The sequence below is a fragment of the Notolabrus celidotus genome, chromosome 20, assembly GCF_009762535.1.
Source record: "Notolabrus celidotus isolate fNotCel1 chromosome 20, fNotCel1.pri, whole genome shotgun sequence".
NCBI lineage: Eukaryota > Metazoa > Chordata > Actinopteri > Labriformes > Labridae > Notolabrus > Notolabrus celidotus.
The window spans coordinates 1,863,215-1,889,273 of NC_048291.1; the positions used below are offsets into that span (position 1 = coordinate 1,863,215).

Consider the following 26,059-nt stretch of genomic DNA (forward strand, 5'->3'; position numbering starts at 1 on the left):
GTTCCAAGCTTCAAACTTCTGTGTGTCCACATGAGAAAGTCAACAAATGTCAACAAATTAGAGTACAAACAGTAAAAGCGTGAATGTGAATCTTGCCAAGTCTCTTGCAATCAATCTCCCACATACACTAAGGTGTAACTTACAATTTACATTAACTTAAGCCATAGTTTACATCAGAACGTCCCTCCAGAGCACACTGTTATATTGACAACATGACTCATTGTGTACAGATAAGACCGTCAAGCTGCTGACAAGGACTTGTCACTCTGATGGCACTGACATGTTCATTGACACAGATATTTCCTTTGAGAGATGGACTTAGGATTTTGAGCAAGAGACTGTTCTTTTGCAGGTAATCCATGGTGTTTTGCTATTTGTATGAATTGTTTTGAGAAATGCTCTTACTGTGTTGCAAATGTCGAGGATGATTCGAGAGATGTACCGCAGCGACTGAGAAAAACTGTAATAACCGGTGTCAAGGGGTTTTGGACCAATCAGAATCAAGCATCTTACACAGCAGGGAGATCAGTAAGACAGCCGGGTAATAAAGAAGAACTCTGACTGACGTGGAATCACTGAAGCTGTTTTTAAAAACTGTAAACATAAATCATTTAAATCAATAAAATAATCTTGAATCAATGTTTGGATCTTAATTTAGTATCCGGGTAATAAACTGGAAGTTATAGGAAATAGAATCCCTACAGGGTGAGACAAGACCCCGACCTGAACCATACATTGTACCTTACATAGTACTAGAAGAGCGTCTGTTGACAGTGTTACCAAAGTACAGGGGCGTACCAAGAGGCTGGTCTAGGGTGGCCTCTTCCCCCTCCCCATCGGCCACCCCATTTCAATTATTGGCTGCACAATTAGAGGCGGGGCTTAGATTTGAACCGACTAATCAGGCTTTAAGTTGTGTTTTTAATACTTATCCGGTCAGCCGGATTTGCACCCTATGAATGAGTATAATCATGCAGGTATTACGTCTTTTAGCTCCCACCTCCCTCTGAATCCTCTCCAGAGACCGGTCCTCAGAGTCTCCTCCTGTCTCAGGACTTTAATGAAGCTCAATGTGAGCCTGACTGTTATTCTGTCTCTCTGGAGCCTCCCTGACCTCTCCCTGACTGCCTGAGAGCCGCCGGCTAAGACTAATAATGAGATATTAGCCCTGACAGAGGTAGCAGGGGAGGAATGGAACGTGCTATTCCCTAATCTCTTCTTCTTCTTCTTCTCTGTTCATCGTCTGAAGATGTACTCTCCTGCAGCAGCATCTCTCCGTCTTTATTCCCCGCGCTGTTTTTCTTTTCTGTTCTCCCGCTCCGTCTTCCTCTCTGACCCGGCCCAGCTTCTCTTTCTCTGATTTTCTGCAAGACCTTTCACTCACACTCTCTCCCTCTCTGCTGCTGTGAGTCTGCACGTTGCAGCCGTGTGTGTGAGTGAGTGGGTGAAGGAGTAAAGTGAAGCTTCCATCGTGGCTCAGTCTGCCTACAGCTGTGATCTGGGTGAGAGGAGGAAGTCTAAGTTCACTGCAGAGGAAACAAAAACAGTGTTCAGCAGAGAGACAGACTCAGAGATATTTGAGGGATGTGAAATATAAAACTTTATATCTCTGTTGATGAGTTATCCTCAGATCCACGCCACCACTTTAACAAAGACAGGATTATTTAGCTGACTGTTGAAGGTCTTGGCACTTTGAAAAGATTAAATCTGATTTTTGGAGGTTTTGATTTTTCTGTTTGTTTAGCTGTAAGGCGGGATAAGGGCCTGTGTCCACTGACAGCATCTTTACTCTGCAGCTCAGATGTCAGCGCTCAGAGGCCTCAGTCCAACAAACGTCTCTGTGCTCTCAGAGATCCTTCAACTTTTGCTGCATCCTTGACCTCCTCTGATGGTTCCAAGCTTCAAACTTCTGTGTGTCCACGTGCCTCCAATTCTGAAAGTCTGGTTTAACGTTACCTGACTGTTTTAATCAAGGTGGGATGCTAATAAATGATGCTGGAGCTAACGCTGACTTGTTATTAAGAGTTTAACACCACACTAATGTTTATTAATGACCTTTTTAATGAGTCTAGGTCCAACTGTGTGGACAACAACTAACATTAACAAAAAAATGTTGACCCCCTCGTCGGCCGGTGCCATATTGGAAATGCTGAACTCAACTTTGTCCGAGCAAGTGTGAGTTAAAGAGGCGGGCCTTTAGCCTCCACGCTAACAGCTACAGGCCTGTCAATCAAGTCAGCCACGCCCTTATTTGGGCAAAACTTGTACGTTTAATATCTTCAAAAATACTGCTTTTATAAAAAAATCCACCCCTTACAGCGGGGGTGGCAAACTCATGTCAGTCCAGGGGCCACATACACCCAGAGTTGATCTCAAGTGAGCTGAACCAGTAAAATCACAACATATTAACCCTTTAAATAACGACAACTCCTAATTTGTCCCTTTGTTTTAGTGCAAAAAAATGGATTCATGGAAAACTGGATCATGAAGCGCTCTAAAAAGTCTACGAATTTCCACCCAAATTATGCAAACTGCAAAAATTCCTTTTCCTCACTTTGAGAAAAACAGTCCCAGAGCTCCATTCAGGTGCACTTCATCAACACTATGATTGTATGTGACCCCTAGAGGACAAATCTGAAATAGCAGGTACTTTTATTGAAAATTTGCAGTCATCCAGGGGCCGGATTGGAACATCTGGCGGGCTGGTTTTGGTCCGCGGGCCGTATGTTTGACTATCCTGCCGTTCAGTGTGTGCCGATAGAGAAATGAGCTCTTCAGACCTAAACTGTTTTTTGAACCAGGCTGTAAACATGTTTATTTCTGCTGTACAGATCGTCTCTTTGAATTGGTGTGTATGTGGTTTCCTGTGTTTCTGCAGTCAGCCTCTAGTGGACGCTTGAGGAACTGCAGTTTCTAACACTTCTTTGCTTGGTTCCAACTCGGGAGCTAGTTTTTCTGATGTGTCCGTCACCTCAGGGTTAAAAGTTAGCGTTACTCAGGAGGTTCCTCAACAACCAGTTACAATCAAAAAAAAGGGGCGGGGCTTCTGATGTCAACAACAATGGTGGAGGAGAAACTCATCAGACTTGTATTTTCAACACATCTAAAAACGAGCTGCCAACACAGGACTACAGGTAGGACAAATATCCACACGTCAGTATGACGCTGTCCTGACTTCTGTAATGAAATCATCAATATACCGACTCTTTAATCTCCTGTGACGATCTCTGAGTTTTTGTTTTGCATTTCTTTGTCGTCATTTTCTCTTGATTGTGTCTCTGGAGTTTGATTTTGGTTACTCTTCCTCTCACATCAGAGGTTCTGTCCCTCTTTGTGTTCACTCTGCATCACTCTGTTATCTTCTGACTCATTGTTACCGTCATTCTGGATAATTTGATAATAGAGCCTCAGCAATTAGTGATGTACGAGCTCGTCAGTATCAGAAACATCAACAAACACACTTTGATCTGAGCGCCGTGACTCCACTCTCTGCAGAGCTTTTATCCCTCTGTTCTCCGGACTCTGATTGCTCTCTTTCAGGATCACAGAGTTCATCTCCTCCTCATTTAAATTCCCGGCATGTCGTCGACTTTTATTACCAGCTGCTCCAAACGTACAGGATCCATAATGGGCACTCCTCTGCTTCCTGCTTTCTTTTAATGACCGCCTGAAAGTGTCAATGCCAACATCCCATTGCTCCAGACTGTGTTAAGTATTAATGAGTACATTACTACACTGCGGGCCGCAAATGGGGAGTGCAGCTAGCCGAGGGCGGATCCTGTCGTGTACACATGGGACTGAATAATGAAGCTGAACAGAGAATTTATGAGCTACAACCAGAGATGTAAACATATAAATAATCCTGCTGAGTGTGTAAAGCTGTCCAAATATGAGCCGCTGAGTCTGAAGGTCTGTGCAGAATAATAGAGGAGGTGGGATAAAATCAACTCACATCTGCAACATTTACAAACCGCCTTTTAAATTCAGAACAAGCAGAACCTTATGTTTCATATATATATAAAGCCATGTGTGAGTATGAGGACGAGAACAACGATGGTGGACTACCAAGCTGTGTCAGGAGCAGGACCGCCGCACAGCTGGAGTCATGTGACCCAGGTTTCCCTGCTTTAATCACTAAATCAAGGATTCTCCTCCTCCTCCTCTCCTCATCCATGTTGTCTTTCTGGTCCTCTGAAAACCTCTGACCTGTTGACTCCAGACCTGGCTCCACTCATCAGAGGTTGTGTCAAGCCTAGTTGGCGAATACTTTGGGGATTAGCAAGTGTAGACGGACAGGGTGAGAGAGAAATGCAGAGTCGTGAAGGAAGAACATGAAAGAGTCTTCCTACTTGAACTCTGTCTTATTTCTGGTCTGAACCTTCTCATTAGACTTACAGTCATGCAACAAGTCCAGAAATGAGTCTCATATCAGGATATCACAAGCAAATCTTACAAGTAACATCAGACTTCCACAAGATCCGTGTCCAGTCCGTCTCTGATCCCCTGGGGTCCACCAGAGCAGGACCACCGAACAAATGGAGTCATGTAACCGAGGTTTTCCCCCCTCCTCTCCTCATCCATGTTGTCTCTCTGGTCCTCTGAAAACCTCTGACCTGTTGACTCCAGGCCTGGCTCCGCTCATCATGACTTTGGTTTGTTGTTGTAGTTAAGTGAAATACGATCTGGTGATAACACAGAGTCTTTTATTCTGAAAATTAACCGGATGTTTTCATTTTGTTTTGGTGAAACCTGACTTCCTGTCCCGCTCCATCTGCTCTGTTGAGATTGATGTGTCGTGCTCCGGCATCCTCTCCCTCAAGTCTTGTGTATCTGATCCGGAGGACTCCGACCTGCCGGATCAGAGATGCAGCCGGAACGCAACGGAGCGGATCCAGTGGAAGTTAACACATTGAGTAGAATAGAAACCGATCAGATCCAGAGCTGTGACGGATCGGAGATGGATCTGGAGGAATTTGGCCTTTAGGCGGGGAGAGCACACCTTCCCTCTCTTTCATGTGCATACATAAAAGACCGTGGCAGGGAGAGCAGCAGCAAAGAAGAATGTGAGGAAGTAAAAGCAGCTTCTTTTTGTACTTGAAGTCATATTTTTGGGGCTTTATCCCTTTATTCAGAGAGGACAGGACGGTGGGTAGAGCAGGAAACCAGGAGAGCGAGAACAGGAAGTGACATGTGAGGGAAGGGGCTGAAGATTGGATTCAATCTAGGGGCCGCCCACTTGAGGCCTCTCAAGTTCTCCGGCATCTGGCAAACATAGAAGTCTTGTGTATCTGATCCGGAGGGCTCCGGTCTGCCAGATCAGAGACGCAGCAGGAACGCAACGGAGCGGATCCAGAGGAAGTTAACACATTGACTAGAATAGGAACCTATCAGATCCAGAGCTGGGTTGGGCACATCTGGTGGAATTTGGCCATGAGGCAACAGCACTACCAAAACAAATCAAGTGTTTTATAACAAGCAACCAAAGAAGCATGCTGCATGTAGAAAACACTCTGCAAAAGTAAAAGAAGGGATGCATTTACAGCAAACAGTCTGCAAATATGCAAACAACATAAGAAACAAACACACAAAGTTTGTCCTTTTCTGCCACCATACCATGACCCTGCACTTCAAGCCTCCAAACCTGCCACCATACCATCACCCTGCACTTCAAGCCTCCAAACCTCGCTATCATCACTCCGGCATCCGGCACAAATAGAAGTCTTATTCCACCTGGTTCATTCCAAAAACAGTGACTGTAACAGGTGCCACCGAGCTCCAGCCAACCATGTCCACATGTTCTGGACTTGCCCCCAGTGTAATCATTTCTGGTTGGATATTTTTGACTCTCTCACCAAGGCCTTTAACACCCCTATCATCCCTGACCCACTGACGGCGCTTTTCGGCCTACCCCAGGATCCCAACACTCCCTCAACAATTAGACGTGCCACTGCCTTTACAACACTCCTGGCAAGACGTGCCATCCTTCTTAAATGGAAACAAGCCTCTCCTCCAACACACAATAAATGGACACAAGAGATTTTAGGCTGTCTGAAGATCGAAAAGATACGATTCTCATTAAAGTCATGTATTTATAAAGCACATTTAATAACACAGCAGAAGCTGACCAAAGTGCTGTACAATACATAAGAAACACATTGTGAGACCAAACCAAGCAATCATTTAAAAAGAGACAAACAAGCAACAAGGAAAGCACAGCGTTGGAAATGAGAACCTATTCAGGGCTAGAGGACTCAAATGCTAAAATATAAAAGTGTGAAGTGTAAAGGGGTCCCTTACAACTTCTTACCAAACTTGGAATCCCTTTCTAAGATATGAGGATGGCTTTGATCTGAGACCTGAAGGCGATTGTACTGCCCCTTGAGATATTTTAAATAATTGATTTACTCCCCTGCTTCTGTTTATTTAATTATTTATTATTATCATTATTATTATTAGTAGTAGTATTAGTATTAGTAGTAGTAGTAGTAGTATTTTGTCATTATTTTATTTGTATTTTTTTCTCATTTATTTTATTATTTTAAATGTATGTATGTATTTATTTTATTATTATTATTATTATTATTATTATTATTATTATTATTATTATTATTATATTATTATTATTATTATTATTTTATTTATATTTTTTTCTCATTTATTTTATTATTTTAAATGTATGTATTTATTTATTTCTGTATTTATTTATTTATTTATTTATTATTATTATTATTATTATTATTGTTATTTTATTATTATTATTATTTTAGTATTATTTTATTTTTATTTTTTTCTCATTATTTTATTATTTTAAATGTATGTATTTATGTGTTTATTTATGTATTTATTTATTTATTTATTTATTTATTTATTTATTTATTTATTTATTTATTTATTTATTATTATTATTATTATTATTATTTTACTTTTTTTAATCATTATTTAATTTTTTAACTTTTATTCATTTATTTTATTATTTTAAATGTATTTATTTATAAAAAAATTTGCATATGTGTATGTATAGGATTTTGTTTTTATATGTACTGTCTGCCAAAGAAAATCAATAAACAGAAGTCTTGTGTATCTGATCCGGAGAGCCCAGACCTGCCGGATCAGAGACGCAGCTCGAACGCAACGGAGTGGATCCAGTGGAAGTTAACACATTGACTAGAATAGAAACCTATCAGATCTGGAGCTGTGACGGATCGGCGTGCATACTCAGCCGATAAAACTGAAACATTTTTCCTCCTCCTCCTCTCTGAAGTCTCGCTTCACGTTTTGCAAGATGCAATCCTGTCATGGTCGTCTGAATCAGTGAAAACATCCACACCGGTGACGTCGTTCTTACTCTCTCATCAGAATGCTTGCGGCTGCACTTGTTCTTCTTCTCTGAGCACGCTCAGCAGGACATTAAAAAAACCTAATTGAGAAGAACACGTGTTTTTAAAACGCAACATAAACGGGATTAAGAGGTAATAATGAGACAGAGTGTAAGCTCATTATCTCCTCTTCCTTTTATGTACGGTAAATTATGCACGCAGGAGTTGGTTTATTTAAAATTGCTCTTTAATTAGCTCTCCATTTTATCATCTCTTTCCTTCCAGCTCCTCTTTTGTCTGCAGGCGGAGGAGAGGAAACGCAGGAAACATGTGCGTAATGTGAAATTAAAAGGCTGCAGAGCTGCAGCAACGACGAAAACACGACGGCGTGACTCTGCAGGAAATAAAATCAGCTCAAAGCACGGTGTGTGCAAAGCTTCCTACTCTTACCTCACTGAATAACCTTTCACTTTCTCACTCCTGCTCTTTTCATCCCTCCTCCTTTTTCATCTTGGAGCCCTCTTTCCTGTGAAACCCTCCTGCCTGCACCTGTTTGCCCTTTTGCACTCCTCTTTTTCTCTCCTTCCTGGTTGCTTCACAGTTTCTGCAGAAGCATGAAAGACCGATTCTCCGCCAATTACGCTCTTCTTCTTCTTCTTCTGGAGATTTGTGTGAAATTCAAGCAGTAAGGGATTTAATTACTGCGAAGGCATTCATCCTCATGACGTGTTTCACATGCTAACGCACACAGACGCATATCAAACCCTAAACTCTCCCCCTGATGTGTGTGTGTGGACCTGAAAGCATGATGTAATATGTGTCTATTGATGCACGCTTGTTCTATTGTAGCCTGTGTGTGTGTGTGTGTGTGTGTGTGTGTGTGTGTGTGTGTGTGTGTGTGTGTGTGTGTGTGTGTGTGTGTGTGTGTGTGTGTGTGTGTGTGTGTATTTCCGACTCTTTGCATCACAAGCCTCTTTTAATTGCCATTAATGCTGCTTCCTCTTGTTTGGAGCCACTGCCAGCATCATCCACCTTCACTCAAGATAACGTCAGGCTCTCTGATTTGCCGATATCCAATTAGTCTCTGCCCTCGGAGCTCCAAACCCTCACCACTCCAATCTAATAAGTGCCCTTCCTTAATACCCGTGGATCCTTAAAGCCCAGATTACAGCTCCAGCTCCTTTCTTCTCTCAGCCTCGACAAATCCACCGTGCCTCACTCTCCCTACTCTCTCTCTCTCTCTCTGTCTCTAAAAGCTTCCTCTGTTTCTCTACTCCCACTCTGAGCTGAGCTGGCTTCACTACTACGACAATGTGGGCATCCCAAAGTGTGAAGGCAGAGTTTGTTTTGCTCTCCAGTTAGCAGAGAGTACACATGCAGCACTCATCAGGTTGAGTTTATTCTCAGCCACATGAGATTTTCCCTCCTATCTCTGCAGGAGTCTGCAAAATGTCATCATCACACCTCATATCAATGCTGCAGGTGAGCGATATCTGTCAGATAGGGCCGGGCGATATGGACCAAACATCATATCTCTGCAGTTTTTAGCTGAATGGGGACATATGAGATGTACTGCATGTAAACAACAACCTCTTTACAGAGCATTAGATATAACATCATTCAATGTAACACTCACCAACAGCCCGATGACGTCTGAGACCACAACACCTCATCCTGCAGGAGCCGGTCCTGTTGGGCCGAGCTTCCATCTTGTGAGGACATCCTGCAGAGAGAAACTTCCAGTGAATGTTCTGACACTGTCATGGCTCACATATTCAATTCAATTCAGAACCTTCATTTATTCTCAAAAGACTTTGAGGTTCCCCTCATTTCCAATGTCGTCGAGATCACAGGCACATTAGAAACAGCAAACAAATTGCAATACAGGGAATGAAAGATAATTTTATCGTCAGAAATACTTTGAAAACATGGAACCTTGTACGAAGACATTTTGGGATTATGAATAAATATTCTGTTTTAGCGCCTATTTTCTGTAATCCTGATTTCGCTCAGTCTTGTTCAGATCTGGGTTTTGGAGTATTGAGGGATGCTGGTATTGTTAAAATACAAGACCTCCTCTCAGGGGTCAACTTATGGCTGATTTTGATCTTCCTCAAACACAATTTATTCGTTATTTACAGCTTAGGAGTTACATCCAAGCTGTTCCAATATATAAACATGGTTTGAATGTGAATCAACTTGAAATGACGGTACTTAAGGCCTCATCTTTAAAGAAGAACATTCTAAGTTATTTATATACTCAAATGTTTGTTAAAATTCCTAATATAAAGAGCAAAACAAGTTGGAGCGAAGATTTCGGGTCCCACTTAGATGATGTAATGTGGAAAAATATTCTGTTAAATGCAAAGAAAATTACATGTTCTAACAAATCCTATGAAACGCAATACAAAATTATTCATAGACTGCATGTTACCCCAGCTATTCGAAGTAAATATGACTCCATGTGCTCATCATTTTGTTGTAAATGTAAAACTAACTGTGGTACTTATAGTCATCTGATGTGGTCTTGTCCTGAAGTTCAAAGTTTTTGGCAATCTGTCCAAATGGAAATTAAGAAGATATTTAAAATTGATGTTCCTTTAAACCCATTTAGTTTTGTATTGGGATTAGATTCAACCTATCAACGAAAACACAGATACATTCTTAGAATTGCTCTTTATGCGGCACGGCTCACTATTCTCCAGAAGTGGCTGGATGAAGAGCCTCCTGACATTAAAACATGGTATGAAAAACTCATGTCTATTTTACCATTAGAGAGATGATCTCATGTTCCCAGAGGCACTCTTGAAGTTTTTATAACAGACTGGTCACCAAAAGCAACTTATCTGAAAGAAGAATGGGTCAGAGTAATAAGTATAGGGGGATCAAATGTATCACATTAAAATGTTAAATGTATACAGTACATGTTTCAGGTTGTGTTTGCTGCATGTACTAACACTGTGAAAGAAAAATGTGTCTTTTATTTTATTTTTTTGTCTTGTTTTGCTTTGTTTTGATAATGTTTTCTGTGAGCATTATGGGTTTATTTTCTTTGTGGGGTTTTTGTGTATTGTGAAATCTTTATTTAAGAATAAATATATTGAAAGAGAAACAGCAAACACACACACAAACACACACACACACACACTCATGCACAAAATAATAGATTAAATAAAACCGACACAGTGGTCTGAGATCAAAGTCTTAAAGGTGACATATCACGCTTTTTTCATCAACATATATTGGTCTAAGAGGTCCCCAAAACATGTCTTTAAAGTTTAGGCTCATAAAAACACTTTGAAATCAGATTCTGGTCTGCCTGAAAAACCCTCTTCTTCAGCCCTGCTCAGAACAGGCTGTTTTCTCTCTGACCACGCCCCCTCAGGAAGTGGGTGTGGCCTCGGCTGTCCAGCACGTTGATCTAATGTTTACATGTTGGCTGAATATACACGGCTGCTCACAGACCCGCGTTACTTCAACCCTCTGAATCTGATCCTGACGGAGAGGCGCCTGCAGCAGGACCTTTCTGAAGGATTGGTCACAGATTTAGTGTTTCTTGTTGTTTTATTTGTCAGCATGTCGACAGCAGCTTGATCAAATAGGACTATCAAACCTTTAAATCTCTGGACGTCACAGTTTGCAGCTCCAGCAGCCTTGCATGAGTTCTGTGCACTAAAGAGCCTCTAAATGTGCTCACAGAGATGTTTATATGTTACATAATGACTCTCTAAAAGGAAAATATCTTCTACCCATCTTTATTTCTGCTTCTTCTCTCATCTCTGTCTCTGTTTTGATCTCCGTCTCTGTATGTTTCTAACTCCTCTCTACGTTGACGACACTCTGCTTTGAAACTCGGTCATTATATTGTTTCCCTTCTCCAGGATTAAAGCCCATCATCATCTCCGTCAGATCTCTCCTCGGTGCAGCGGCTCAGAGAGACGGCAGACGCATTAAAAAGAGAAATCTCATAACCAGTAAAAAAAAAAAAAAAAAAAGACGGAGCTGTGAAATCGACTTTTTCTCATTTTCACCTTGCTTTCATTTTTCATTCATGTAACATCAAAGCCAAGGTCGGGTTTGAGCAGAATATTCAGCGTGCATCGTGCAGCATGAATCTCAATCTTTGTCCTCCTGGTTTAAATTCAGTCTCTGCTTTAAGATCTGCAGGAGAGCCTGAGCCGTGCACGGCCTGCTTCTCTTCCTCTGCACACTGTTTTCCTTCCTGCTGCAAATGTTACACTGCAAATGTTACATGACGTTTTCATAAGTGCACACACACCCAAATACTGCTGCTGCTCGGCTCACCGCAGTGTGAGAGGGGAGAGCATAACAGGATTTTATGGCTGAGGGGACCCTGCTGCGAGTCCTCTGTACAAAAAGCTCCATAATCCCAATTTATGAAGGAGGAGTGAGGAGTGTCAGAGGAGAGAGAGGGGAAGTTTGGAGAAATGCAATCAAGAGCTGAACACGCTCTGAACCTGCCATGCATGAGCACACAGGTGAGCGCAGAGGAAGATTGATTTCTGAGTGCAGAAGTGATGAGCTGCAGTGTGACAAAGGATGAGGTGTTTGTGAAACAGCGTGACACGGTGGAGCAGACTTTCTTTTACTTAAAAGGTGGCATATCATGCAAAATGTTCTTTTTAATGGTTCTCTCCCTGAAATCTGTGTCCCTGTCTACAAACCCCCTGAAAAGTCAAAGAATCCATTCTGCCCCTGTTCTGATTTCTCCACCTTTCTGTAAATGTGTGCTGAAACCAGCCGTTTCAGTTTTCAGTGTTTTTCATACGTCACAACGCCATCCGGTCTGTAACAGGAAGTCAGAGCTCGGAGCTTGTTCAGCCCATAGACTGTATAAAATAGAACTCAACCCCTCCTCTGTTTTTCATTCCCTGCACACACGTGTGCTAACAAGGAGCTTAGGAGGGAGGCATGCTAGTTGTAGGCTGTCTTAATAAACACAAAGGTCGCTTTGACTCCCCACGTCTGCAGATTTGAAGATCTAGTGGATGATTTTTAGTTTTCATGGAAAAGTGCTAGCGCTAGTTAGCATAGCCACATAGCTACATGTTGGTAGCTGTGTACCAAGACACACGTCGACATGCTGACAAATAAAACAACAAGAAACACTAAATCTGTGACCAATGGTTCAGAAAGGTCCTGCTGCAGGCGCCTCTCCGTCAGGATCAGATTCTGGATCAGATTCAGAGGGTTGAAGTAACGCGGGTCTGTGAGCAGCCGTGTATATTCAGCCGACATGTAAACATTAGATCAACGTGCCGGAGAATCGAGGCCACACCCATTTCCTGAGGGGGCGTGGTCAGAGAGCTCATTCTCATTTAAAGGCACAGATGCAGAAAACAGCCTGTTCTGAGCAGGGCTGAAAAAGAGGGGTTTACAGGCAGACCAGAATCTGATTTCAAAGTGTTTTTATGAGGAATAAACTTTAAAGACATGTTTTGGGGACCTCTTAGACCAATATATGTTGATGTAAAAAGAGCAGAATATGTCACCTTTAAAGAAGCCTCAGTGCTCACTCTCCAGATAATTAATCTCCCAGCATGCTCTCAGTGTTTAAACAAATAAAAGAGTTAAAAGAAGCTGCTCATTTAGGCTGAAAGAACTGCAGCATTCGCAGAAAATCAAGAGTTAAAACCTCAACATGACTTTCACTTCTCAAGGAGGGAACAAAAATACACTCCTCTTTGAGTGAGAGAGGAACACAGCACTCAGAGAGTGCCTGAAAAATGTTTGGAGAAACGCCCCGTGACGACAACCAGTGTAAGCCTCTGAAATGAGATTCAGGTCAATCTGCCCTTCAGAGAATTCTTCCCAATTAGTTAAGCAAGCCGGCTTCTTAACGTCTTACATAACACCCACACACAAAAGGAAACTTCCCGGCATCCCTGGAAAGAAACCAGCAGCAGAAATAGATTTCTGCAACAATAGAAAAGACAAACCACCTGTTTGTTCTGCAGAGAGGGAGGCGTCAGAGTCAAAGAAGGTTTCCTGTGCCGTGTTGCTCTGCAGCGTTTAAAAAGCCTGACACGCAAACTCACACAGAGCTTCACCCAATTATTGAAATGCCTGTACAAGCAGCGGACTGCACAGAACCAGGCTCCTTTTTAATGAATAAAAAAGATGATGAAAAATTAAACAGAATGAAAATGAATAAATTGACTTCAGGCAAATCAAAGAATGAAAGAAAAACACCCCGAAGTTAAAGATTTAGGCTGAAACTGAAGGATTTCTGTCCTCAGAGCTTAACGAAGCGTGGCCGAGAGGAGAATGGAAATACTAAACGTGTTTGCATGAATGAGGAAAAATCATCAGCTGCATTTTGAAGCAGGTTTGTGTAAGCCGTGCTGCGCGGAGAGGAGAAGCCGCTCAATGATTTATGTAAATCACAAAGCATGGATATGAAGATTTAAAGACTTTATTTCAACACTGCAACAAAAACAACAACGGGTAGGATGAAATATGCATGGAGCTGTTTCAAAGAACGGCTTCAGCACGAGATATTAAAGAGCCAGCAGGTGACAGGTTTGGAAAATAAACAGTATACAGTATTAATATGAAAAATGCAATAAATAAAAGATCACACAACGAGTGAGAAGAGAGAAAAAAATAGAGCAACAGGACGATAGCTGTTTGATAAGCAGCAGTTTTTAATCTGGAGGATCTGCAGATCAGGAACGAAGCTCCGTCCATCCGTCAGAGTCTCTACAGCTTATCTCATTCAGGGCCACAGGAGGGCCGGACCTAACCCCAGCTATCAGAGGGCAAGAGGTGAGGTCCACCTGGACAGGTCTTCAGTCTGTCACAGAGATAACATGAAGACAACTAACCAGACACACTCACCGGTTTTCTAAAGTTTAAAAGTTCAAAGTCTTCTTTATCTTTTTGAACTTTTCTAGAGTCAACAGGTTTTGGAGAGAACCCATCCATGCACTGGGCGAACATGCAAACTCCACACAGAAAGGCACAGGCTGGGACTCAAACCAGGAACCTTCATGCAATGAGGCGACAGTGCAAACCACTGAACCAACACGCAGCCCTTTAAACCAACCTGCTAGGGCTGAGCGATAAATCCATTTCATTCATATTTATAGTTCAGGACAATAATTAAGAATGAAAATCTACATCCTCTCTATAACTTCCTCTCCTGCTCCCCTTGTCCCTCTCACAGCTCACATCTTCTCCCTTGTTTACTTCCTACAGAGTCACAACAACAACAATAACAACATGGCTGCCAGTTAATGCAGACTTTGTCAAGCACAGTCCAGTTTGCAGCAGCAAACCTCAAACAAACCTCAGTCTGCTGCACAGTTTGTTTGAAGGCTGCTGCAGCCCTTGAACAAAGGCATGAAGCTGAGTGGGAGATATGTGTCTCACTATGAGATGCACAAACAACATTAGAGGAATCATTTCCCTGCTGCATCACACATGACAAGAAAGGGACACATGGTGGAAACGCTGCACACAGGTGATAACATGGTGCTCATATATACAGCAGTAAAGCCAGGGTCTATCAGCATGCTTCAAACTGTTGACCGCAAGTACGAGCTAACAATAGGGGGGGGGATCAAAAACCGGATCCGACTTAGAACCGGTTTCAATTGATCAATTCCATCGGAACTGTACACCTCAAATGTTATCGATTCTTCTTAATGATTCATTTCCCAGCACGACGTCACGTTGCATCACGACGCGCTACTACCTCTCCCCTTTTGGAGTCAGGGCGCTTTCCCTCAGTCTTGAGGGGCCGCCATGTCCGGACTCACGCGGCCAAAAATGAGGCACAGAGAGCGGTTAAAATACCTTTGAGATGACCCCTGGAGGAAAAGCGTTTTTCCTCCAGGCTCCAGGGGCCACGTCCGGACCCACGCCGCCAGAATGAGGCACCAAAAGCAGGTAAAATACCTCTGTGATGACCCCTGGAGGAAAAGCGTTTTTCCTCTCCAAATTCAAAGTATTTTCCTCCAGGCTCCAGGGGCCACATCCGGTCTCACGCGGCCGAAAATGAGGCACCAAAAGCGGATAAAATACCTCCACAATGACCCCTGGAGAAAAAGCGTTTCTCCTCTCTAAATTCAAAGTCTTTTCCTCCAGGCTCCAGGGTCCACGTCTGGACCCACGCGGCCGAAAATCTGGCACCAAAAGCGGATAAAATACCTCCACAATGACCCCTGGAGGAAAAGCGTTTCTCCTCTCTAAATTCAAAGTCTTTCCCTCCAGGCTCCAGGGGCCACGTCCGGACTCACATGGCCGAGAATGAGGTCAACCTATTGTTCAGTATGTTCAAGTTGAATATGTTCATGTTCAGTCTTGTGCAGACAGAATTTTGGAAAAAATTAAATGGTTCCTTTTGGTGCAGAAGACTGTGGAGAACTCCTTTTTTCCCCCTCATAAAAATACTCAGGAGTCGTTAGGAGAATTGATAAGGAATCGAATTGATAAGCAGAATCGACAATGACACTGACATTGATAAAATCTTATAAATTCCCAGCCCTAGCTTCCAAGCAGCAAGAATATTCAGTTGAAGTTGCACAGCCTCATCTGAACACCTCTACACGTCAGACGATTACTAAGAGCTGGAGGGGATGTGGTTTTATTCCCACATAGGATCCAGTCAGATCATGCAGCCTGCAAAGCGTCTGCCTTAGTTCCCCGATGATCAGAGGAAAGACGGAAAAGAAAGATCATCTTAGATTTCATTTTGAGGCCGCATCGCCCAGCCCTAGAATCTCTACAACAATGATTAGTTTAAAGTGCTGCTACAGTATTTTAAAATCAGTGAATCACAGCTGTGCTTCCTGTGGAACAGAAGCTCATGGTGACAGGACAGAGCTGATTTTTGGTGCTTTTACAGGTGCAAGAGGAAAAGTTGTGATCCATGTTCTTGCAGGGAAAGTGCGTATGACCTGTTGCTTGTGAAGGAGTTTAATAACACAGACAGTGAATTGGTTCAACATTTTCTAAAGTTATGTTCACTGAAATGAATAATTTAGAGTCTCATTGAAGACGTGAAGGAACACTGCAGAGCTCATGTGACATGGCTGAAAAGTATCCCTGACTCAGGTCAGCGTTTGGCATCAGCAGGTGTTCAAATGGGATCAGGAAGTGTCCTGTATTTACAGTAAGCTGTCTTCGATCTGCTGCACCTCGCTCTCTCAACAGTGAAACAGCTGACCTCATATTTCACAGCAGACAGTCTGAGCTCTATGACCCCATTCATACAGGCCAGACATGCTGAGACATGTTGGTGGGTTCTGCTGTAATTATAGATGAGGCTACATTACAGATACATTTAGAGCCATATGTAAAGAGTTACGCCTTAAAGACCTGAAAGAGGGCTGTGGAGGAAAACTCACAGGTTTCTATCTTCAAAAATAAAACCACATTTCACCTTTCTGTTTCCTCAAATCCATTCACATGTGGAGGAACAGTTCTCTACACATTACTTTACTCTCTGGTCGATCAGCAACAATAAAACACTATGGTAATGCTAGCTAACTAAATGGTATGTTTATTAGATAAGGCTAATGTATGATAGCTTTATGATTTAACTAGTTGACTATGTTAATTTGCTAAATGCATTGTTAGCAAGCTTAAGGTTACCATTAGTGTTGACTAAATAAAGATTACTGTAACTAGCTAATAGAAGTTTTAGCACACTACAGGTTCTGCTAAAAACATTAGCAAGCTTAAGAGTATGTTAACTGGTTCATGCTAGCTAACTGAAGGCTAAATTAATTAGGGAATGCAAATGTAAGATAGCTTCATGTTTTGTTGACTAGTTGACACTAATTTAAGTTAGCTAAAAGCTATCTTTATTAGCTAAATGTAATGTTAGCAAGTGTAGGGTTATCGTAGCTAACAGTTGACAAACTATAAGTTATAGCTAATGATAATCTTAACAAAAGAACAGTAATGTTAGCTAGCTAAAGGTTGTGTTGAAGCTACTAGGAGCCTAATGTTAGCTAACTAAAGGCTAAATTATTAGATAACACTAAGGTAAGATAGCTTCATGTATTGTTGACTAGTTGACGGTAATATATATTAATTAGCTAAATACAATGTTAGCAAGCTTTAGGTTATTGTAGCTAACAGCTGACAAACTAATGTTATAACTTACAGTAATCTTAGCAAACAAATTGTAATGCTAACTAGCTAAATGCTTATGTTTCACAGTTAATGATTTTTCTAAGCCAGATTTAGGCTAAAATTAACATTAGCTAGTTAAAATAATCTTTATTTAGTCAACCTAATGTTAAATAACGTATCCTTAATCAACAACAATATAACCTTAAGCCGGCTAAAATTCAGTTTATTTATTTAACCATTTGCAACAACATTAGCTAGCTAAACAGTTTGTTAACTAGTTCATGCTAGCTAGCATACTGAAGGATAAATTAATGAGGTAATGCTTATGTGAGATAGCTTCATGTATTGATAATAAGCTGACAGTAATATATGTTAATTAGCTAAATACAATCTTAAGGTTATTGTTTAGAGTTAACAAACTAAAGGTTATAACTAATGGTCATCTTAGCAATCAAACAGTAATATTAGCAAGCTAAAAGCTAATGTTTACAAGCTAATGATTATGTTACCTAGCTTAGATCATAATAACTAGCCAAAAGTTGCCTTATGTTAGTATGCTAATGGTTACAGATGATTAACTATATTAAGTGAATGTTAGCCGGCTTAAGGTTATGTTTACTAGCCATGGTGCTGCTTTCTAGCTGAAGGCTATGTCAGTAGCTTACATTAACGTTGATTATTTTAGCTGGCCAATATTATATTTCAGCACACTACAGGTTCTATTAACTACAATAATGATAGCTAGTTTGTTAAATAGTTCATGCTAGCTAGCTAGCTAGCTAAAGATAATGAAAACACCTCAAGTGTCTATTTCACAGTAATGTTAAAAAGCCAAAAGTCATGTTACCTTTCATTGTGAGCAAGCTAAAGGCTACGTTAACTACCTAATGGTTATGTTAGCTAGCTTAGACCATAATAACTAGCCAAAAGTTGCCTTATATTAGTATGCTAATGGTTACAGATGATTAACTATATAAAGTGAATGTTAGCCGGCTTAAGGTTATGTTTACTAGCCATGTTGCTGCTTTCTAGCTGAAGGCTATGACAGTAGCTAACATTAACATTGACTAAATGCAGATTATTGCAGCTGGCTAGTATTATTTTTCAGCACACTACAGGTTCTGTTAACTACAATAATGATAGCTAGTTTGTTAACTAGTTCATGCTAGCTAGCTAAAGATAATGAAAACACCTCAAGTGTCTATTTTACAGTAATGTTAAAAAGCCAAAGGTCATATTACCTAGCTAATTTCATTGTGAGCAAGCTAAAGGCTACGTTAACTACCTAATGGTAAGATGATTTAAACTGGCTCAAGGTAATGTTACTTTGGGACTTTGTGAATGCTAACTTAAGCTTTTTCAACTCAGCTGCTGGTGGAAAGGATGTTATAAAGTTTCCCTTTGAATCCCTCTAACGTTTTCATTTTACTTCATCATTCTCCTTCCTTTCCTGAGTCAGAGCTCTGATCCCAGCTGTCTCTTTGCAGACGGTCTCTGATGTATAGACCAAACTGTAGACGAGCCAATATTTGCCCCTGCAAGCTTATTGAATGTTAAAGTCACCTATTTGGAACCCGCTCCTTAATTTACTTCCATCTTTAAAATATGCTTCAGACTGTTTGTCCTGACGGTCACGTTTTTCTATTTCAGGTGAGTTTGCTTTGATTTAAATATTAAGTTTGTCTCAGTGTGAGTTCAGGAGTCCAGAGTGACAGCAGAGACTGCGGTTCAGTCCTGTCTAGACCGTTTTCATTCATCTGAGAATACCCCTCCATGGTCTCCCTGAGCTTTCAGTGAGCAGGAGGTCGTCCCATAGATCATATGGAATGTATGCCTGCACTGTATACGGCGGTTCTGCAGCCAGCGACATAAAAAGAGTACGGTTTCCCCCTGAACACACACCGACACACACATACAGGATTCATGCAAGCTTCATGAAAGGGTCAGTCTGTCAGCTGAAGTCATACTTAGCGGATGTTCCCTTTAAATAGGGATTCATTCATTGTTTGGTTAATGCATACACCTTTAAGTCTTATTTTAAGCTTCTTAAAGTGTTTTACTGGATAAATATGATGTGGATATTTGTAAACGGCTGTTTAAGATGATTAAAAAATCTGATTTATTGTCTGTTTTTTTATTTTTCCTCTTGCTTTCATGAGTTTTTATTTGTTTACAACAGTTTCACATTTTAATGTCCTGCCTACAGGCCTGGATAAATTGCTGTAAATCAATGTAAACATCATTTTTTAAAAGCTGTATAATGCTCTCTGTGATTTAATCATGCTCCAAACGCACACACACAGATCTGTTTGCGTCACATTGTCGCTCCTGAGCTGTTTTTCAGAGTCCCTTTCTTAATCTAATTAGCAGCCTAGGTATTAGCTGCTGTACTCAGACAGAAGTAGGGTGGGCTCCACGCTTGACATATTGACCTACAATCCTGATGTCAACACCGCTCAGGGTTAAGACAAGTTCATGGTTATCATATAAACTGATTTGTTCTTCATCTGCAGGGTTTGATTTAAGACCCCCAAAAAGAAACACAATTGAGAAGACAGCAGCATGTGAGGAAAGATCCAACTTTATGCACTTAAAACAATACCTGGGGATGTCAAAAACTGACCGCACTGATTGATTATGGTGCAGGAAGTTTTGATTTTGTTCCTCAAAAATGTCACCTACTGGATCTAATATCTGTTGTAACTCTTATCTGTGATCTGCTCTGAAAAAGAGGCCAGCTCGTTCCGCTCTGCAGCCTACCTCCTGTCAAAGAAGCTTAGCGATAGTCCTGGCCTCATTCTGGACTGAACATACATCATGCTGGAACAGTCTGCCCTTAAAACCCCCAGCCGATCAACAAGCATATGACTGACCCCCTTCCATAACATGATCAACCCCCTTCAAGACTTAAGAATAACATCATTTTAAAGAAGTTCTGTGGCTTATGGAAAACAAATGCAACACCATTTGTTTCATCCATCCATCCATCCATGTGAAAACCATGATCACACTGATCTTTGTGGCCTCTTGAATAAATCACAGACTGAGTAGGGTGATTATTTTAAGTCTCAAACCTGTTCTGAAGATACAACTCTACAAAATATTCAACTTACAGACTAACTGGGTTGCAGTCCCTCTAAAAATGTGAGTTTGAGTAGCAGATATTAAAAAACAACGACAATGTAAGTGGAAATCTCTGATCCTGAAAACCAGAAACAAGCTACAGTTCCTAAAGTGGCCACTAGAGGCTGGCTCCAAAAACATAAACCATATAAATGCCGACTTATTGACTGCGACTCCACATATTTGAGGAAGGGTTTTGAAGCCCAACGGTTGGCGGTGGCCATATTGGAAATACTTACTCAATCAAAGATTAAGCTAATGGTAATGTAAGCTAGCTATAGGCACTGTTAACTAGAGAAAGATGCCTAATGTTAGCAAAGATTCTTTTAACTAGTTTACAGTGGTGTTAGCAATCTATGGCTATGCAAACTACCTAAGAGTTGTGTTTGCTAGCTTAAGGTTATTTTTTTTATTACTTACCGGTGATGTAAGGTAGCTAAAGGCTATGTTCACCAGAGAATGATTCCTGTTAGCACCTACAGTTTCCGTTAACTAGCTTACAGTCATGTGAGCAAGCCAAAGGTCATACCTAGCTAATGTTCCTGTGAGCTAGGTTCAGGTTCTGTTAACGAGCTAACAGTTGTCCAATGTTAGCAAGCCATGGTTATGTTAACTACGTAAGGTTTATGTTAGCTAGCTTAGGGTTGAAATTATTAGCTAGTGGTGATGTAAGCTAGCTAAAGGTACTGTTAACTAGAGAAAGATGTCCAATGTTAGCATCTCAAGTTCTTGTTGACTAGCTTACAGTAGTGTTAGCAAACTACAGTTTAAATTACCGGGCTAATGTTACTTGAGCTGGGTACAGGTTCTGTTAACTAGCTAACAGTTGTTCAGTGTTAGCAAGCCATAGTTATGTAAACTACCTAAGGGTTGTGTTAGCTAGCTAAAGGTTATTTCTATTACTTAATGGTGATGTAAGCTAGCGAAAAGTACTGTTAACTAGAGAAATATGTCCAATGTTAGCATCACAAGTTTCTGTTAACTAGCTTATAGCAGTGCTAGCAAGACAGAGGCCATATTACCTAGCTTATGGTATTGTAAGCTAGGTACAGGTTCTGTTAAGGAGCCAACAGTTGCCGAATGTTAGCAAACCATGGTTATGTTAACTACCCAAGGGGTATGTTAGCTAGTTTAGGGTTGATTTTATTAGCTAGTGGTGATGTAAGCTAGCTAAAGGTACTGTTAACTAGAGAAAGATGTCCAATGTTAGCATCTCAAGTTCCTGTTGACTAGCTTACAGTAGTGTTAGCAAACTACAGTTTAAATTACCGGGCTAATGTTACTTGAGCTGGGTACAGGTTCTGTTAACTAGCTAACAGTTGTTCAGTGTTAGCAAGCCATAGTTATGTAAACTACCTAAGGGTTGTGTTGGCTAGCTAAAGGTTATTTCTATTACTTAATGGTGATGTAAGCTAGCTAAAAGTACTGTTAACTAGAGAAAGATGTCCAATGTTAGCATCTCAAGTTCCTGTTGACTAGCTTACAGTAGTGTTAGCAAACTACAGTTTAAATTACCGGGCTAATGTTACTTGAGCTGGGTACAGGTTCTGTTAACTAGCTAACAGTTGTTCAGTGTTAGCAAGCCATAGTTATGTAAACTACCTAAGGGTTGTGTTAGCTAGCTGAAGGTTATTTCTATTACTTAATGGTGATGTAAGCTAGCTAAAAGTACTGTTAACTAGAGAAATATGTCCAATGTTAGCATCTCAAGTTTCTGTTAACTAGCTTACAGCAGTGCTAGCAAGACAGAGGCCATATTACCTAGCTTATGGTATTGTAAGCTAGGTACAGGTTCTGTTAAGGAGCCAACAGTTGCCGAATGTTAGCAAACCATGGTTATGTTAACTACCCAAGGGGTATGTTAGCTAGTTTAGGGTTGATTTTATTAGCTAGTGGTGATGTAAGCTAGCTAAAAGTACTGTTAGCTAGAGAAAGAGGCCTAATGTTAGCACCTAAAGTTTCTGTTTACCAGCTTACAGTAGTGTTAGCAAGCTACAGGTCACATTACCTAGCTACCTAGTTATTGAGCTAAAAGCTGCCAAATGTTAGCAAGCTATAGTTGTGTCAACTACCTTAGTGTTTTTGTTAGCTAGCTTAAGGTTAGTTTGAGAGGTAGCGATGCAGCGGGTGAAAGTGAAGCCACGTGATAACTCTTAAACTTCTATTTGAGGTAACATGACGACCAGATGGTGGAGGATGTCATGATGGTTAGCTGCTGGTGTTTGTCTGAGAGTAACTTCAAAGACACAAGTAGACGTGAGTTCTTGTTGGGCGAAATGAATCAAGTAAATTGGATGAATGGAGCAAGTGAAATGCATGAATTCCCGACACGTTCAACTCTCTACTCGCTTATTCGTGTGAGTTGAAAATTATCTGATCTTCAGCTCATCATTCGCGCCCCAGTGGCCAATCAGTATGGAGATCCTCAGGTGTTGTACATTTCAGCAAGGGTTTGTTCCTCTGGAAATGAAGGCATAGTGATTGTGTGCCGCTTCCTTGAACTGTGAGACACTACCCGTTTGTTATTTAACCAAAACAGGAAGAAAAAGGATCTTGCTTTGAGGAAAATGAGTCAGATTATCTGCTATATTATGAAACCCTTTGTCCGTCACTTTATTCCAGCTATCGGTTGTACTAGCAAGTTAGCACTGGCCCCTTTAGCATCACCAGTCTTTTTTTGTTTTGGTACTCACGTACACGCCAGTTAGCAAGCACATGAATTTATCTGGGTCTGGTTTGACTCAACACAAGAGTTATTTTATGTAACGGTGCTTTTATGGTAGTTAGAAAAACATCACTGAACTAAATATTGTTTGTATATGTTGGATGTTTTTTCAGCAGCTTTTGGGCCGGAGACTTTTCAACACCAAAGAAAGTCCTTGTAGAGTTCTGGTCTCTTAAGCTGATTCCTCTGCAGCGTACAGGGGTTTAATTTTAGGAAACAACAGTTTCACTTTCAGGAAGTCACATGTGGACGCTGCTTGCTGCTCGCTGCTCGCTGCCTGCTCATCCAATTCAGTCCCAGTACTTAACCTCTCAACCGCGTCGGTGTTGTTGGTCCTCTTCGATCTGAGAGTCAGTCCTACGCGCTCCCTAAGCTTCTTTAATCTAAACATCTCTGTTCGGCTACCATCACGAAAAAACACTCTCACTCTGGCACACACCCAGACGTTAACCATCCAATTAGCCGCTAACGAATTAGCCGCGGGCACGGACCTGAAAGCTTTGTTAATTTGGCGTTATCTTCCAAACTCGTCCGTGTGCCGACGCAGCTGCAGCCAGAGCGCCGTGCTGAAAGAGCCAATTACAGAACGATCAGTGACGTCACGGAGGGTTTGTTTGTTTCTCGCACGGTCCACGGCGACCTTGGAGTTTGACTTTGAATCCAGAGTTGCGTATACCGTTTAGGGAATTATGCAACAGGGCCGTAAAGGCTGGACGCATATTGATGCTTACTGAGTGTGAGAAAACACTGGGAGAGGAGTTCCCTCCCTGCCTGCCCGCCTTCCTAGAAAACAATCCAGCTCTGCATGATTCACAGTAACGGATTAAAAGGTCCGCTCGTGTTTCAAAGGATTATCAGGGATACAAAGGAGCTGCAGACTTAAATACTGACATGTCAACGCCTTCCTTTAATGCAAAACACTCTGAAGGATCATTGTTGTAGTTGTGAGTTTCATGAAATGATCCTTTCAGGTAGATGATTACTCATCAAGCTGCTTGTATTTTCGTCCTGCTGGTCCATGACTCAGTGGTTCACAATTTGGTCTGGACAGAAGAATTTAAAGTATGAAGCAGGCAGACTAAGAAAATATTACATGTTCATGCATGAAGAAAAACAAGCAAACGTAAAAGCAGAACCCAACACTGATCAGACAAAGACTTCTGCCTGTGTGATGCTTGTCTCCTCTGAGTCTCAGAGTTTATTTTGAACCCTAGAAATAAAAAAACAAAGGTTGTTGAAATGAGATGAAAATATCTGCTTACACAATCTTCCACCTGCTCCGTAAGGTTTGGGTCACGGCTCTTTTTCAGCATCTGCCTCGCACCCAAAGAGGCTAATCCTGGATCCTCCTTCAGTTCAGCTTTTTCCACACACTCATGCCAACTTCAGGCTCGACGCGGTGCCTCTGTGATTTCACAAACAAACATGCAGAGTGTAGCTTTAATTCATGGCGTTTATTACAGGAGGGACACGAGTGAATTCTAAGATTTCCTTCTAAACAAGTCCTGATCTCTGATTTGAAACGTGAAATCATCTCTGCTCTGAACTCCTCGCGTCTCGTCTGAAGCTCAGGTTATTTCAGGACCGAGCTCTCCGTCTCGTTTTGTCTGATTTTGATTTGCCTGGTAGATAAACGTCTTTGTGACGGGTATTAATAATCCGTTCATCGCTGCCCCTCCCACTCTGCTTTCAGCTGCAGGATGCCCGGCCCATGCTGAGCAGCTGAAGCCAATTAATCGAACTAAATGAAGTCTTTATTTAGAGGAAACACTCTGAAGGTAATGTGGGAATGTTAAAAGGTAAATACAAAATGTGGCCTTTACTGTTTTAGTACTTCTGAAGCAGAAACTACAGGGAGGAGGAACACGTGTTGTTGTTGAGACTGCTGCTTCTCTGCTTCCTGATATAGCACTAATTAGACATCCACAAAAGATACCCAGGACCCAAAGGACCCAAAGGACCCAAAGTGTAGACTAAAAGAAAACTGATTTATTAAACAAAAAAGACGGGAAGATAAATAAAAACTTACTTTCTGCTAAAATCCAATGAGAGAAACTGAAGAGCTGGAAGATGCTCAATGAACTAAGACACCATCATACCAGACATCCTGCACCAGAAACTCACCCAGCTCACAGTGCCGGCCTCCATCTGTCAGTGGATCACCAACTTCCTGACGGACAGGAGACAGCAGGTGAGGCTGGGGAGCATCAAATCCAGCACCCGGACCATCAGCACTGGCGCCCCACAGGGATGTGTTCTCTCCCCACTGCTCTTCTCCCTCTACACCAATGACTGCACCTCAGGGGACCCCTCGGTGAAACTCCTGAAGTTTGCAGACGACACCACCGTCATCGGTCTCATCCAGGACGGAGACGAGTCTGCTTACAGACAGGAGGTGGAACAGCTGGCTCTCTGGTGTAGTCAGAACCATCTGGAGCTGAACCCTCTCAAGACGGTAGAGATGACAGTGGACTTCAGGAGAAGCCCCCCCCCCCCCCACTCCCCCCCCCTCACCATCCTGAACAGCACTGTGTCTACTGTGGACTCTTTCAGGTTCCTGGGATCCACTATTTCCCTGGACCTGAGGTGGACCTCCCACATAGACACAATCAGAAAAAAGGCCCAGCAGAGGATGTACTTCCTGCGTCAGCTCAGGAAGTTCAACCTGCCCCAGGAGCTGCTGATCATGTTCTACACCTCCATCATCCAGTCTGTTCTGTGCACCTCCATCACTGTCTGGTTTGGATCTGCAACCAAACTAGACAAACACAGACTGCAGCGGACTATA

The 26,059-nt window shown here is 41.7% G+C and overlaps 1 long non-coding RNA gene across 1 annotated transcript; it reads right to left on the reverse strand.

The window, feature by feature from the left end:
- Positions 1–1,358: 1,358 nt before the first annotated feature.
- On the reverse strand, positions 1,359–25,364 carry LOC117833003. The gene is made up of 4 exons (XR_004635309.1): positions 25,301–25,364; positions 24,534–24,676; positions 8,953–9,039; positions 1,359–1,526 (listed from the first exon to the last, which is right to left on the reverse strand). It is a non-coding gene; the product is annotated as an uncharacterized LOC117833003 (long non-coding RNA).
- Between the last annotated feature and the right edge of the window lie 695 nt (positions 25,365–26,059).